The sequence below is a fragment of the Protopterus annectens genome, chromosome 1.part2 (assembly GCF_019279795.1).
Source record: "Protopterus annectens isolate FY-2018-M chromosome 1.part2, PAN1.0, whole genome shotgun sequence".
Classification (NCBI taxonomy): Eukaryota; Metazoa; Chordata; order Ceratodontiformes; family Protopteridae; genus Protopterus; species Protopterus annectens.
In genome coordinates this window covers 191,850,620-191,867,020 of record NC_056727.1, presented here as the reverse complement: position 1 = coordinate 191,867,020, position 16,401 = coordinate 191,850,620, and positions in this window count along the sequence as shown.

Genomic DNA, 16,401 nt, shown 5'->3' with positions numbered 1-16,401 from the left:
GTGGGAATGGGTGAGAGCATAAAGGATGGGATGTTGTCAGGGCATTTGGTTAGGTTATATGTAGGGTTATTTTTGGATAGTTGGGCGGATAGTGTTAAGATGGATTCTGTGAAGTGGTGATTGAATTGGGAGGCAATGTCCTTGTTGTCATTCGTGGAGTTAGGAGTGGGAGTGGTAGTTTTTATTGGTTTTAGGAGAGAGCTAGTGGCATGCCAAAACTTTTGGAGATCTTTTGAATGTTTGTTTTGGATATTGAGGAAGTAATTTTGTCTATCGACTTTAGTTTGTCTCTTGGCCTGATTTCTAAGTTGTAGGTAACTTTGGCTAGGCTAGTATTGTATTTCTTCCAAATTCGCCAAGCCTTATCCATTGACTTTTGAAGGGCTCTAGTTTTCCTAGTTAGCCATGGTGCATAGTTTGACTTGGCTCTTATTTTCCTAATTGGCCCGATTATATCAATGATATTGATGAGAATATTGTTGAAGTAGTCAATGACTTGGTCTAGATTTAGGGTCTGTAGTGGGTTCCAGTTACTATGTTTTTAGAATACTGTTTAGTTCTTGTATATTCAGTTTATGATAATCTCTGGCTTGTCTAAAAACAATGGGTATGGCTATGTTGGTACGTTTCCATAGGAGGAAGGTGGGAAGATTGTCACTAAGACCATCAGGAAGGTATCCTGTCTGATAGTTTTGTTTGGGGCAGTTAATTAGTGTCCAGTCTAGAATAGACTGTTTGTGGGTTTATTTGTCAATTCTAGTGGGTTCTTGGATAAGTTGGGTAAAACTGTAAATATTAATATGGTTAGTGGGGCTGTTAGAGGTACAGGCTAACCAATCAGTGTTCAGGTCACCTAGTAAGATGGTTTCTTGGGGGAGATTATCTGTGGCTCATTGTAACATTTCTTCAATGATGGGAGGGTTATTACCTGGGGGAATATAACAGCAGAAAATGATGATAGTTTATGTGTCATTTATGCTTAGGGTTGAACCTAAGGTTTAGGCATTTTGAAATTTAGGTATGTGGGTTTGTAGAGGTTTGATGTTGATTGTATTTTTGTAGAGGATAGCAACTCCACATCCCTTTTTACTCACTCTGTCCAGTCTTAGGATATTATATCCTGGTGGGAGAATTTCTTCATTTTGGGTACAAGGTTTTAGCCATGTCTCGGTAATGGTTAGTATGTCAGGGGAGTAGTGAGCTATAAATGCATGTAGGTCAGAAAGTTTGTTAGAGATACTTCTGATGTTGACATTTAGAATTAATAGGTCAGAGATTTGCCTAGCAGAGAGTAGAGTGTTTTGTGGTCCAGGGTCTAGGTGTATGCCTCCAGATACAAGTAGATTTTTAGTGATAAACAGTATGCATTTAATTGTGTGCACTATGTCTAAGTTGGATCTAAATTATGTTTTTCTAGTGTAAGATGGTGTTGTGTGGGACTTATGAATGTGTAGGATTAAGCTGTCTTTAAATAATGTAGAAGAGATAGGAAAGAAAAATGTGTGAGTGTATATTTGTTTGAGAAAGTGTTATGTGGAATGATGTGTTTTCTAGTGATGTGTTTGTATATAATGATGTGATGTTTGTTAGGTATGTGAGGGTTAGGAAGAGAACTTCTAGGATTAATGGCATTTTATGAGGGAGTAGTGGTTGGGTCTTAGTGATTCTGGGGTTGAGTTATGGGTGTGAGTATGAATGCATGGTAAGTAGATACTATGTACCTTTTTAAGGTAGAAATTTGATAGGGGGTGTGCATGAGAGGTCATTGATAGGAGGAGGATGGGGCCAGGTGATCTGGGGTTAGAATAAATGTAGAGGTAGTGGGGGCAGGTGGGAAATTGTGGTAGGGTAGGGGAGCAGAGTGAGCTGAGTGTGGTGAGGTGAATGGAGCAGGACTACATCAGTCTTTGAGACTGCAGAACCTATCTATAGGGCTGGCCAGGACAATCTTCGAGACTGGAGAACCTATCTATAGGGCTGGTCAGGACAGAACAGTAAAAGGAAGATACCTCTGTAATTAAGCAGGAGTGGGAGGGAGTTGTGCAGGTTCAATGTGCGGGAGGGGGTAGACACAAAGTAATACAAGGTTGTGAGTCAGAAAAACTGGACTAGGCCAGATGCTAAAAAGAAAACAGGTCAATGTAGTGCAGTATCTTCCTAATAACTACAAATCTTATGCTACTAATCCAGTACAGTGTGGTGAAAATGACCACCACTTTTACAGTGAAAAACAATTGAAGTATGGGCTGCAGGTACATAGGTAAACTTTTTCCAAGAGAAAGTGGTTTTAAGTAATTGACCTAGGAGTACAATAGGAAGAGAAAAATGGGGGGACCAGTAGTGTGCACATGAACAGTGGAAAGGGGAAAGAGTCTTCAGTTGAGAGGATAGATTAAATACAACTCTAACATACACTAGTGTAGCTGAAAGCACTTTAGTGTTCCACCGACACAGGGACTCACACTGGAGGGCAACAAGACAGACTTGGGTTGATTGGAGGTTGGCCAAGAGACAGGATTAAATTTTTGCTGAGGGGAAAATGAAATAACTCTACCCACTTGTTTAAAGCTTTTGATACAGCAAATGTATGCAGTGGTCTTTTATTTGAAGTTTCAGAAATATCAACTATACAGTTAAAATATCCTCCTAATAATAAGTGGCCTTTATAATTATTGGAAATGAAATCCAAGTGTTTTTAACAGTTCCTGTTCCAATGCCTGGGAACCAATATAGATTGGCTAGGGTCCATATTCTTTTATCATATTTAACTATTACTAATACCATAAGGCCTTATTTATCTTCATACTTATAAATGATTTCTGGGTTAATCACATTTGTTTTCCTTAAAATTGTTCCCCCTTTTGTCTTTGTCTTATAAGTGGATTGTGCCAATATCATATATTCCTTAGGATTCCGTTTGTAATTGTCAATTGTTTTGAAATGAATTTCTTAAAGGAAGACAATCTGTGCTTTGTTCAGTTTTAAATAATTCAGTAGATTTGATCTCTTGCTAGGATTGTTTAAGCCATTGGCATTTAAAGATAATAAAGTTAAATCCATCTTAGGTTATTTAGACTATGTATTTTTTGTTTTATTGTGACTATTAAACATTTTCCTCTGATAAGTATAAAGTATATGTTTGAGGTTCTAAAGGAAATTATAAGTTTTATACTTTGAGTGTTTACCAATAAAGTAATGTTTTGGTCAGGCATACTAAAAATGTTTTTGTGAAATAAATTTAAATTAATAAATGTTAACAAAACTAAGATCCACACTAGCCATGGAATGAAAATCATTCCTAATCTGAAGGATAAATCTACGTCCATCAGACTATGACTCATACCTTCACAATCCAGAATATCCAAGCTCCCTAAATTAAATTATCATACAGAGAATATTTGTAATAGAAATAAGCAATATTTATGTTATTTTGAACAGATATAGTACTATTGTAGATTAGACAGAATTATAATACAATATACGTCTACTTATTGTATAAGCAATTAATATTTATATGAAAGATAGATGACAAGCAATTCAATCATAGTAAAGTAGGATGTATCATATATAAAACCTCAGTAAAATATTATAGCACACAGTTATTTAACATATTCTCCCTTATTGATGAAGTCTTTCAAAATGTATTACTTAATATAAATAGATGGTAATAATATTTATGTCTAATGTTTATAATGCAATGTATTTTACTGGATATATCAGAAGTTATATTTAATTGTTTGTCAGCATTTAAGTAATCATTTTGTTTGTTGCTAACTTACTTAAAGCATCAGTTTTGTTTGATGTGAACATTGATGAAAGTTAGTGCATGTTAATTATCAGTGCATCCCTCTTCCCCCCATTTCCTACACATAAGGATTTTCATATCTGTCATTTCTTATTATAAAATGAGTGAAATTATAGGTTAAAAACAACAAATTCACTTATTGTGATTAATGGTTACAAGTTCCCTTCCCATATTCATAAATTGCCATTTTATGGCATATACTGAAAGTTTTTAGATTTAAATGGCAATATTCTATTTTGTATAATCAGCAAATGTTAAACTGAGTGATTATTGTCAATGTAATACTATTTGTTCAGAATGTGATTGTTATATTCTGTGACATTCCTAGTTTAGGCTTCTATTGTTTCCCTTGAACAACTTTGTCAGCTTGATGTCATGTATAAAACATTAGTTACCTTGGTAACAGCTTTGTATGGTCAAGACAGGTTACAAAACCACAATTCAAGTTAAAACAATTATATGACTTGTTATGCACATTTACTTATATGAGAAAAAATCATCAAGCTTCTCCTTGATGTTCAATATAGTGTATGTCATTTATGACAAGTTAAAACAGTAGTGTTATTATACACAAGCCCATGTTATTAAACTGAGTGTCTATTGTCAATTTAATACTATTTGTTCAGAATATGAGTGTTACATTCTTTGACATTTCAAGTTCAGGCTTCTATTGTTTCTCCTGAACCACTTTGTCAGTTTGATGTCACGTATAAAACATTAGTTACCTTGGTAACCGCTTAAGTATTATGTATGGTCAAGATACGTTACAAAAACTACAATTCAAGTTAAAGCAATTACATGACTTGTTATGCATACACAAGCCCATGTTATTAAATCCTGTCTTTAATATCTAAATTCAGCTGACTGCTTCATCTTGTAAGACGATTATATATTTTCTATCAAGATCTACTAAAATCATGCATTACATAGCTATTGTGTGTGTGCTTTTTTTTCTTTTTGGCTGTTGCTTAGTTATTTGAGAGACCACAAGCTGTAATGCTTATTCTTATTATTAGCTCCTGCCAAGCATGTTTATACAGTCCATAGACTTTAAATTATGAGACCCTTCTAGTTTCTTATTTATTATAAGTATATTTCCATCCTTACATACACACATAACAGTACTTCAAGTACGGGCAACAATGCCCATCCAGTTTTGCCAAAATACCATTCAGTAGTTCATGTGGTGTGTTTCCAGGCTGTTCTTAAAATATCCAAACCAATATTTGTCCTATTCCATTTTACCAGCCTGTTCCATACAGTGGCCACTTTGCCAGTGAACCACTCAACACACCTTCCATTCCCACAAATATTTCCAAGAAGGAAATATGATGACTGTCTAGCATTTCCCAGCAATCCCAAAGACCCCTAGAATCAGCTATCCCCATATGCGCAACACGTCCAAGCAAGCTTACCTCCCAGACCACTGCAAAAGGTACTGCACAAGACCAAGTGCTCTTAGTCTTTCACAATAACTCAGACTTCCACTCTTATGTAAGTCCTTAATGTGTTTGGACCAAAATACATTTTAAATATAAAATCGCACTTATTATTTATTTATTTTTTTATCGAGAATCAACTTAATGAGCTAAACGAAGTGCTGGGAGACCATCAGTATGTGTACATGTGGTTTAAAACAGCCCTTTTATTTTCTCTCTCTCTCTCTCTCTCTCTCTATATATATATATATATATATATATATATATATATATATATTTTATTTATTTTTTTTTTAACCAAAAACTTCATTGCTGACAATCATCTTGGTGGCTCCTCAGAGCCAATAAGCATTATCATCACCCTGTCTTCATTACCATAGCAACCTGGGAGCATCTGCTTCTGTTAGTGTGTCTGTGTACTGCATACCAGAGGCTCGAGATGCACCTGAAGTAAAGCTTCCCTTCACTTCAACTTCATGCCTAAATTCCCTCTCTTTCAGTGAGGCAGCACCAGGAAAAGAATGGAGAGCAAACAGATAAAAAAAAAACTCCCAACAAGCCGCCACAACAAAAGATAACACAGTCTTCCAGCCTTCACACCTCTCACTCAGCAGATGTATAAACAAACTTTTCTCTGCCAAAATATCCCAAATCACAGTTTTATCCACCCCCTTCCCCTGAATCCAGGCTACAACACCAAATGTCTCATCCTAATACACAAGCATCAGTATCGATCACAAGCTGCAACCCATAGCTTCCTGGGGATGAAAAAAGCAACATACAACAGCTGCCAGACACAGCTGCATCCACACACACCATGTCAGGCTTCATCAAACAGCACTCAAAGCTATGATACCTGCCAAAATTGATATTAACTAGGTTTAGACAGAATAATAATGACATTTGTACTAGCTGCCAGACACAGCTGCATCCACCCACACCATATCATGATTGATCAAACAGCACTCGAAGCTATGATACCTGACATACTTGATAATAACTATATTTAGACAGAATAATGATGACATTTGTACTAAGAGCTTGCTACTATTATTTAACCAGGATATACATGACATTTCTAAATCATACTTTAACTGAAGAAGGCATTAGTCTCCATGACAGCATTTTATTTTCAAATAACTCTACTGTTACTGCTATTATGTATTATGTTAATTTGTTACATTTGAGTCTGAACTCTGATGAATGGTACCTTGTTGAATTAGTTAATTACATAAATTATTATAAGTAAAATCAATGAAAAATGAACAAGATAAGTATCCAATGAGTTCAAGTAGGGGAATAGAAACTTCTATGTTTGTATTATATGTTGCTTTGTTTGGCTTATATATAATGTAAATAGTAACCCATCTTGACCTACCTTTGTTTGTGAAGAATTATTGGACTCTGAACATTCTGAATAAATCGTTACTGTTTCTCAGTTGTTTAAGAAATCCTCCATTTTTTCTAAAGTAAAAACAGATGACAATTGATGTACCATATCAGTTGATACTTTGAGAGATGTAGTTGTAAGAGTTATTTTTTTGGGACAGCTATCTTGGAATCAGTTTTTTTTTGTGTCTTCTTTCTAGCAACAGTCCAAGGATTTGTTTCATTTATTCTTTTAAGAGTAGGGGCCATACATTCCATTTCTTCTGGGATAGACACTATGCTGTAGTTTTTGATGAATATAATAGTTTCTTCTAAGTCATTAAAGGTTCTCATGTCATTGGCTAAAAGTATTTTTATCTTGGCTGGAAAGGCCAGCTGTGCTTTAATGTTTTGTTTCAACAGTTTTATTACTGGCCAGACTTTTTTCCTTTGTTCTAGTATTCTGGAAGAATAATCATTGTCAAACCTTATCAGGCTTTGACTGTATTTTAAGGGTGATTTTCTCCAAGCAGATTTTAATATTAGTTCCTTGTCCAGAAATGAAAGACATTTTATAACTATGGATATAGGTGGAGTATTTGTCGAGTTAGAAACAGGTTTCCTTGGTGAGCTATGTGCCCTTTCAATTTCAAACGAATGTCCCTCTTTCAAGTCTAAAAAAATCCAGGTTAAGAATAAAATAATGTCTTTTCCTTCAGTGTATTCAGGCAGACCAAAGATCCTTATGTTGTTTCTCCATCCCTGTTTTCTAAGTCATCTATTTTGTTAAGCAGCCATGTATTCTGTTTAAGTAGAAATTCTTTTTGGAATTCTTCTTCTTTGAGTCTCCCTTCAATGTCATTTAGAGAAGTCTATATTCTGGATGAGAATTCCTTCAGTTGTTCATATTCAGTTACTCTATATATCCCCAAGTCACTTGACAGGAAAAGTTTTGTATATCTCCACCAAAATTGATATTTATGTAGTTTAGTAGTGTATCTATAGATTTCTGATGTTTTAAACTTGAAAAAATTAACATTTTCCTATATTATTATACTAGTTTATGGAGCTCTCAAAATTCATTGCTCTCAGTGGGCCATCTAGGCTCTGCCCCTGTTAAATGTTTTTTGTAGTCTATCTATGCCATATTTAGACTCTTCCCCTTTTTACAGTTCTCCATTATGACTTTGTTTGACAAGAAATTATCCCTTGTTCCATATGACTTTCTTTTGTTACCCATTTTTTCTATTGCCATGATTGAGTTTTCTTATAAATTACTATAAATGCTGTCAGCATCAATTCTAGTATATAGTTTATCCATCATCGGAAGGCAAGTTATGGGTTTATAGTTTTTAGGATAGATTTCAGGTTCAATCTTAAGGAAGAATATCATTTTTCTGTTGTTAACCAGGTTGGCATCTGTTTAGGATGTGCATATAAATAGTTTTTACTCATGGCTAAATCTTCCTGTAAAGATGTTAATACTTTTATTCAGAAGTTAAGTACTGCATCTGGGCCTGTAGTTTTTCAATTACGAGCTTTTTTTAACTTTGTTTCAATTTCTCTGGCCATTATTTCATAATATTTCATATCCTGTCCATTTGAACTTCATATTCTTATATCCTTTCAGCAGCTTTGTTATGTTACATGGGATTTTCATAGATATTTCTCCAAAATATATATATTCTTCTTTTTGGTGGTGTTTCAATTCCTTTTACCTTGTTTCCCAATTCTCTATAAAACTTTTTTGCATCATCAATAAATCACTTATTTTGTACTTTTCCATTATATTTACCTACATATCTTTGAAGTGTTTCTGCCTTTGCTGATATTTTTAGTTTATTATATGTGATAGTGCATGATAGATTCTGATGTGTTCTGATACTGCATTACTTTTAGCATGTCTATCCTTTTGAGTATTTTTGTTGATCTGTTCCCTCTTCTGTACTGTTCTAACAGTGACACTTCTTATCTTAATTGCTTTATAGTTTTCTCTATTCAATATTTCCATTATGGCATTTGATTTCTTCCCTTCCTTTCTCTTGCTGCCCTGTGTTTTTATGGTAAGCCTTTATCTTATTAATTTAGCTGCACAGTAATATATCCTATTCACTTCTGTTATATCACATGAATATCTATGAACAGTCCTAATTGCTGCACTCATTTGTTTTATCAAACTTCTAACTTTTTGAGTATTATAGACTTTCTGTAGTCTATTTCTTTCATTGATCTTAATATGTCTGTCCATCTCTATTAAATCAAGTAACAATTCTCTTAGATCATTTTCATCTAAACTGAAGGCAGTCCTTTGTTCTCCATTTCCTGTGGGCATTCTACAGAAAGTTCTAGAACATCTTCCTGTGCCACATTCTCTACAGTTTCATCCTGTCATCCATTGCTCTTTCATATGGGAACTCACTGGCCTATCACTCCACAGCATTGACTGAGTCAGAGTTGCCACAGTTTCCTTTCCCTTCCCTTGCTGTGTAACTCCAACCGGAATTCTTCTACTGATTTCCTATGGAAAGTTCCAAAGTATCTTCATTTGCAACTGATCAGATGTTTCCCACTCCACTGGTTTCATCTTAATTTGGGGATCCATTGCTCTATCCTGCTGTGGTATTATCTGAGTTAGATTTTCTATACAATGCTTCACTTCACAGGTATTCCATGACCTCAGTTTCTATTTGTTTAACTTCTCCATCACCATTTCTACTTTTCCTCTTTGTTTTCTGATTTTTTTTTTATTGTAACATTTTTCATATCTGGATGACTCTGCCTGTATTTCTCTTCAAATATATTTGCTGCTGCTCTTTTTATATTAATTAGTTTTGCATTCTCCTTTGCATAAATATTGTACCATAATAAATCTGGTTTTCTTTCCCATGTCCATGACTCACTGTTCCATCATGCTGTGATATAACATGTGTAAAGCTTTCTACACTAAATCCTTCACTTCGTAGGTGTTCCATAAATTCAGCTTCTGCTTTTTTTAACTTCTACTTTATTAATCTTCTGTTCTACATTCCCTACTTGTGATGTTATTTTTTTGTATTGTGAAATTTTTCATATCTGTATGCCTTTGCATGTATTCCTCCTCAAATATCTTTGCGGCTGCTTTTTTTTGCATCAATTAACTTGGCTTTCTCCTTTGCGTAAATACTGCTCTATATCAGATATTGCTTTCTTTTCCATGTCCATAATTCTTTTTTACACCTTTCAAAAATCTCTAGATCTTCTTTATATTTTTTGCACTTTCTCAGTTGCTTCTTTTTTCCAAATGGCCCAAGGTTTATTGTTCTATATAATGTTTTTCATACATCTGTTGTATTAATGAACACAAATTTGCATTTGAAGATTTTGACAATTTTTCTTGTGCAAGTATTTTTCTTTCCATTAATTCCTTCTTGTAATCTTTTTATATATCTTCTGTCTTGAAAATCAGGGCTTCTTGCATAATAGTAACAATATGTAATTTATTTATTTTCCTAAATAGTCCACTCTATCATATTTATGGCACTTTTTTGGCTTGTCAGTTTTTGTGTGATTTTTGTGGACTGTTACTTTTACAAAAGGGGAGTGGGCATCCTTTTCCCCCTGAGCCTGGCATAGCCCAATTGAAGGAATGTTTCCATGTCTTGAGGATTCTACACTGTCATTGTACCAGTGAGTCTACAAGGATTGGACACTTTTTATCCTGCGACTTGTGCACCAAGCTGTCTTTTTTATTTTTTAACATACATCTGACCATGATATATGCTATATAAAATACAGTTATATACCAGTATTGTCTTGGTGAGATTTTGCAAAAAAAACAGGGTCCACCTCATGAAGGTACTCACCAAGAGTTGAGGATGAATTCAGTTCCAGCAGTACTGCTGTATTTGCTTGCTGATTTAATATTTCTGTATCATGAAGTCCATGATAGGTAAGACTTGGTCTGGATTCTCTCCTCCTCCTAGGCTGAAGTTTGCCAGCATCAGGAGCAACAGCAGCTTGTATTAAAGCCTGTTGCACATACACATACACATGACTGATAGTAGAAACAACACCCTAATGTGTTTTTCTACAGATTTTTGTGTCTGTATTCAAAAGAGTATTGAAACTGAGTTTAAAGGGAGCATGGTACTATAGACACTGGTTTTATATACTCCTGAATGGCTCCTCCATGTTGAATTGCTTCATTGGCATGTAATTCACACACTTATTCCTTCATTAGCATATTTTGCTTCTCTCCCTTATTTGTGGACGGGCGCAATGTGTAGGGTTGATTACTGAATTGCAAACAGAGAGATTGTCACACAAACATGCTTAGAGCAAAGTGTGGGCTTTCATGAATCTGGTCCTATGCTTTATGAATAGCACCCAAAGACTCCTGCGGCACTACAAAATAATCAATAGTAATAGACTGTCTATAGCAAAATTCCATTCAGTTATTTGTTCTATATGCTGCCACTTTCTGAGATGATATTTTTTCATAGTTCACCAGTTATTCAAAGTCACAAGAATAACCATATACTCTTCACAAATCTGGACTGAGTTGAAAAAAGTCCTCTTAGCAAAGTTATATTTTTTAACCTGGATTTTTTTTAGCAGTTTGCAAGTCACAGTACTATTATAATTGGCATTAATGGACAACTAGAAGCACTACTGTCTCATTTAGATAGTGTGAACAGTGATAAAACCTGACTGAATCCATTACCTTCTGACTGTGTTGCTCCTATGGATTGTCTTTCACTTGATCTTTGCTCAGCTACCCATGGGTCCTCTGCTCAAGACAGAATGCTTGTCTACATATTCCAGTGCAAGATACTAAACTATGCAGACTGTTTCTGTATATGCATTTTCTCCAGGTTTGTATGACCTCAGAGGCAGGATTTTTATAGAGTGGGGTTGTTGGAACTTTTTGTTACATTGCAGGGTGGGATTTGTTTCTTGCAGAAAAAAAAAGTATTGTTTTACAACTCACTAGAGATCCCAAGTATGGCTTTCTCAGGCAATTGCAGCAAGAATAAGTAACTTTGGCAGATGATGTTTATGTTAATACTGTATTTCCAGTGCTATATTCCATTCTAAACCAAAAAATTAGATTATTTTCATCATTTTCCTTTTAATGTTGTAAGTAGAATTGTAGCTGCACAAGTTACAGATTCCAGTCTTTAACTGACCTCAATTCAGCAATGACATGTCTTCTGCATAATGAATAAAGTGTGTCACACAAACCATGATGCACACAATATTTTTTGACTGATAATGTATTTATCTACCAAGATGAATGTGTAAGTGAATCATACATTAAGGTTACAGTTCTTAAATATATGACTTCACCAAATCTGTAACATTATTTCTCTGTATAAATCTTGTTTGTTGATTCTTAGAATCTAAGTAAGGCTGTGCTGACACCTTATAGCTTAAAAATAATTATATCTATGTTCAGAACTTTTCCTGTTATTGCATTCTGGCAGACCTATGACCAGGGTAGAAGAATCACTAGTATATGAGCTAAATGAGAGATACGAGGTCTAACCAGCTTTTGCAAATGTTGCTGCTTATGCCTTAATAAGATAGGGGTTTAAACTGGTCAAACTCAAGTACACAACAAAGAAACTGAATTTTAGTGTTGGAATAATCAATTTGCTGCAGACTTAGACTTAACCAGTCTTTAAGCCTGCCCTCATACATATTAGGGTGATGTTCAGCAGAGTGGTCTTTTAAAAACATGCGCATAAAATCTTTATTTTTTTTTCTGTGAACTATAGCAGATTACTGCCTGTAGCTGCAAACATTACATCTCCCACTAATACAGATGGTTTAATTTCTCCAAGTATTTTGGGTTTCTAAAGCCATGACAGGAATAGACCCCATTCTTCAGTCAGAGTACAACCAGAGTTCATGAAATTAGTATTGCTTCACTCTTTGATGTTAGCTAAGAGTGCTTATCTCAGTACCTGCAATGTGCCCAAAATTGCCTCCTACTGTAATTCATTTAGGGCTACATGTATTGGTTGCATATTTAAGTAAGACTGTATATTCTCTTTTAGTAGACCTGTTGCTCTCACTACAAGTGGAACTGTTGGGTTACCTTTCTTCTACATTGCTCTAACGTTTGTTTGCAAATTCTGGTATTTTATAACTCTGTGTCTCTCTGTATGTAAGACAACTAAACACTGGATGTAGCAAAAAAATGAAGAGATATTCCCTTCTGCTGTAGTGAACTGTTCAATAAATAATCCACAAACCAAAAGACAGCCGGTTCACCCAGGCTAACACTGTGCTGAAAAGCAAATAAACTGTCTGTGCAACCCAATAATAAAAGTTCTGTTAAAATCCAGAATTTAATGAAAAGAATGAAATAAAACAAAATAAGAACAAAAATAATAAAAATTACATCCCTTGTCCAATGATAAGCACTTTCAAATAGTTCTTCTTCACATCGTATATTCAAATGGGACATTCATCTGTATATATAAGCCAGTCAAAATTATTCACCCAATGAGAATATCAACACCAAAGTTCCAGCCAATCCATATTTGGATTTCTCCATCTGATTTGCATAAACCGGGTTAACAATCCCATTTTCTAAATGGATGCCTCACACAGCTTGTTAAGGTTCAGTACTAATGAAATATGCAAAGTAGGTGATGTTAGTAACCAATAGCACTTCCAAAAGAAGTAACAGATGAAGCAGCTAGCTTTCATGCATACTTAGAAGCATGCCTCACACTAATGTATTGGAGTCAGAATATGCAAAATAGGTGAACTAAACAGCCAATAGTGGCTTCCAAAAAAACAGCAAAAGACAAATCTGCTAGCCTTCATGTATTCTTATTGAAAAACTTGTCAAATAATCTCAAAAGCAGTTCTTTACATATTTCTAATATTCAATAGAGGAAAAATGGCACAAACAATAAATGGATGATCTAAGTAGCCAATGATGGCTTCCAAGGAATGGCAAAAAAATAAATCTGCTGACTTATAGCCAGATAAACAACATCAATTGCAATATTTGTACTCTGATAGATAGTAGCAACAAGTTTGAGCATCCAAGAACGAAGAGACTTTATACATTTGATGTCAAAGCATCTTGTACTACGAGCAATGTTGTTTATCTGGCTACGTGTAGATCATGTCAGTCATTTTATGTAGGCAAAACTAACCAAATGCTTAAGAAACGCATACAGAGGCATCAAAGGGACATTGTGAACCAAGATGTTCATAATGCCCTAGCTAATCATGTCAGTCAGCATAAAGATCACTTGTTTTCATATAAAGCTATAGAGACCATACATATTGGCCCAAAAAAGGGGATATTGAGAACATAACTGAACTTAGGAAAACCAAATGGATAATAAACCTTAGAGCTGATCAACATCCGAGGTTGAATAGTGTTATACCGTTGAAACCTGTCTTGAAGAGACGCAGATTGACCATGAGCTAATGAGATCATAAGTGATGAATGATAAAATATCTGAAAAGACATGGTGGAATCTTAGTAAAATTTCCTATTGATCTTGAATGGATGGGATGAAGTCAGAAATTTATACATATTGATCTTGGATGGATGGAATGAAGTCTGAAATTTGCATACATTGCTATAGTGAAATAACATACTTATTATTTTGCTTTATAAGAGCATTTATATCCTAGTTTGATTAAGTTTGATTGTGTTAGTGTCAAGATTAGAAGATTTGATGCTGTCGACATATGCTATTTGTAGTTTAATATGTTCATATCTTTCCTGCTCTGGTTTCATCAAAACAAAACTGGACAATATGTCAAACATCTGAAGAGAGGTGGTGGAATTCTAGTAAAAGTTCCCTATTGATCTTGAATGGATGGGATGAAGTCAGAAACTTATATATACCAACTTTGGATGGATGAAATGAAGTCTGAAAGTTGTATACATTGCTAGAGTGAAATAACATACCTATACTCTTCTCAGGAAAAACTTATAGGCAGTCACCATGTGAATTTATCGAGGTATAAATGTAGCCATGCAAGACATGGAGCCTTGACATTTATTATTGCCATTTAGTAATTATCCTGCTATATTCCTCTCTTGAGAAATGAAATTTTAGTAATGATATCGCCCATTTTTTATTGATAGCGATGCATACTACTATATATATTATTTTTGTCATCTCCATCACTGGACATCAGAGATATGTGAAAAACTTTTTTTGGGTTAATTAGATTAAAGAAAAGAAGTTTCATAATAGGAATTTATGAAAGTCAGCAGATTTGTTTTTTGCCACTCCTTGGAAGCCACCATTGGCTATTTAAATCATCCATTTATTGTTGGTGCCATTTTTCCTCTATTGAATATTAGAAATATGTAAAGAACTGCTTTTGGGATTATTTGACAAGTTTTTCAATAAGAATACATGAAGGCTAGCAGATTTGTCTTTTGCTGTTTTTTGGAAGCCACTATTGGCTGTTTAGTTCACCTATTTTGCATATTCTGACTCCAATACATTAGTGTGGGGCATGCTTCTAAGTATGCATGAAAGCTAGCTGCTTCATCTGTTACTTCTTTTGGAAGTACTATTGGTTACTAACATCACCTACTTTGCATATTTCATTAGTACTGAACATTAGCAAGCTGTGTGAGGCATCAATTTAGAAAATGGGATTGTTAACCCAGTTTATGCAAATCAGATGGAGAAATCCAAATATGGATTGGCTGGAACTTTGGTGTTGATATTCTCATTGGGTGAATAATTTTGACTGGCTTATGTATACAGATAAATGTCCCATTTGATTATACAATCTGAAGAAGAACTATTTGTTGGACAAGGGACTGGTGGTTATTTTTGTTCTTATTTTGTTTTATTTCATTCTTTTTATTAAATTCTGGATTTTAACAGAACTTTTATTACTGGATTGCACAGAGAGTTTATTTGCTTTTCAGCACAGTGTTAGCCTGGGTGAACCAGCTGTTTTTGGTTTGTGTAAACACTGGATGTAGTAATTTCAGTGAATAATGCTATTTTTTTTCTATTTTTCATAGTCTACTTTATCTGATTTTCTTGCATCCGCTTTTTTAACTATTAGTAATGGGTGATTCCAATGTGATATAAATGTCATTGTTCTCTACAATGCTTTGTGGTTCATGTTTCCAATCCTTCTCAGCTACATTTATATTGTAGTTTTTACACAATCCCCAGTGCAACAGTATTGCCATATTATTGTGCCTTTCAGTATTCTGGCCCTCTGCTATGAGTGTAACACACCTAGCAGCAACATGAACAACTGATTCTGGTTCTGTTTTATCAAACTTACATTTTCCTGTTTCTCCAGCAATTTCAATGGACTTTGTAAACCAAATTGTACAAAGTCTACTATTCTGGGCTATTACTAGCCTTTCATCTTTTGGTTTCAAGTCATCTCTCCTTAACCATCCCTTTGTCAATTTATAGTAAACATGGTTTTTTTTCAGGAAATCTCAGTATGTGCTTCTATGTTTGTGGACTTTCCATTATTTTTCCTTCTAATCTGATCCTTTTGGAGGTCAGCAGATATGTACTCAGTCTCATGATTGTAGATCCTTACATGCAATCAATTTCAGGAAGGCACTTACTGCCTTCAGCATGAGGAATATACAGTCTGATATACACTGACTTTTATATATCATTTAATAAGCATGAAGCATTTTTTTGTTTGCTTTTCTGTCCAGTTGATCCAATATTTTTTGAGCCAATAAATCATCCCAAAGCTGTAAGTTAGAACAGAAAGAGTCAATTAGTTTATAGCTTGAACTTTATTCCTAGATGCCAAGGAAGTTTTCAA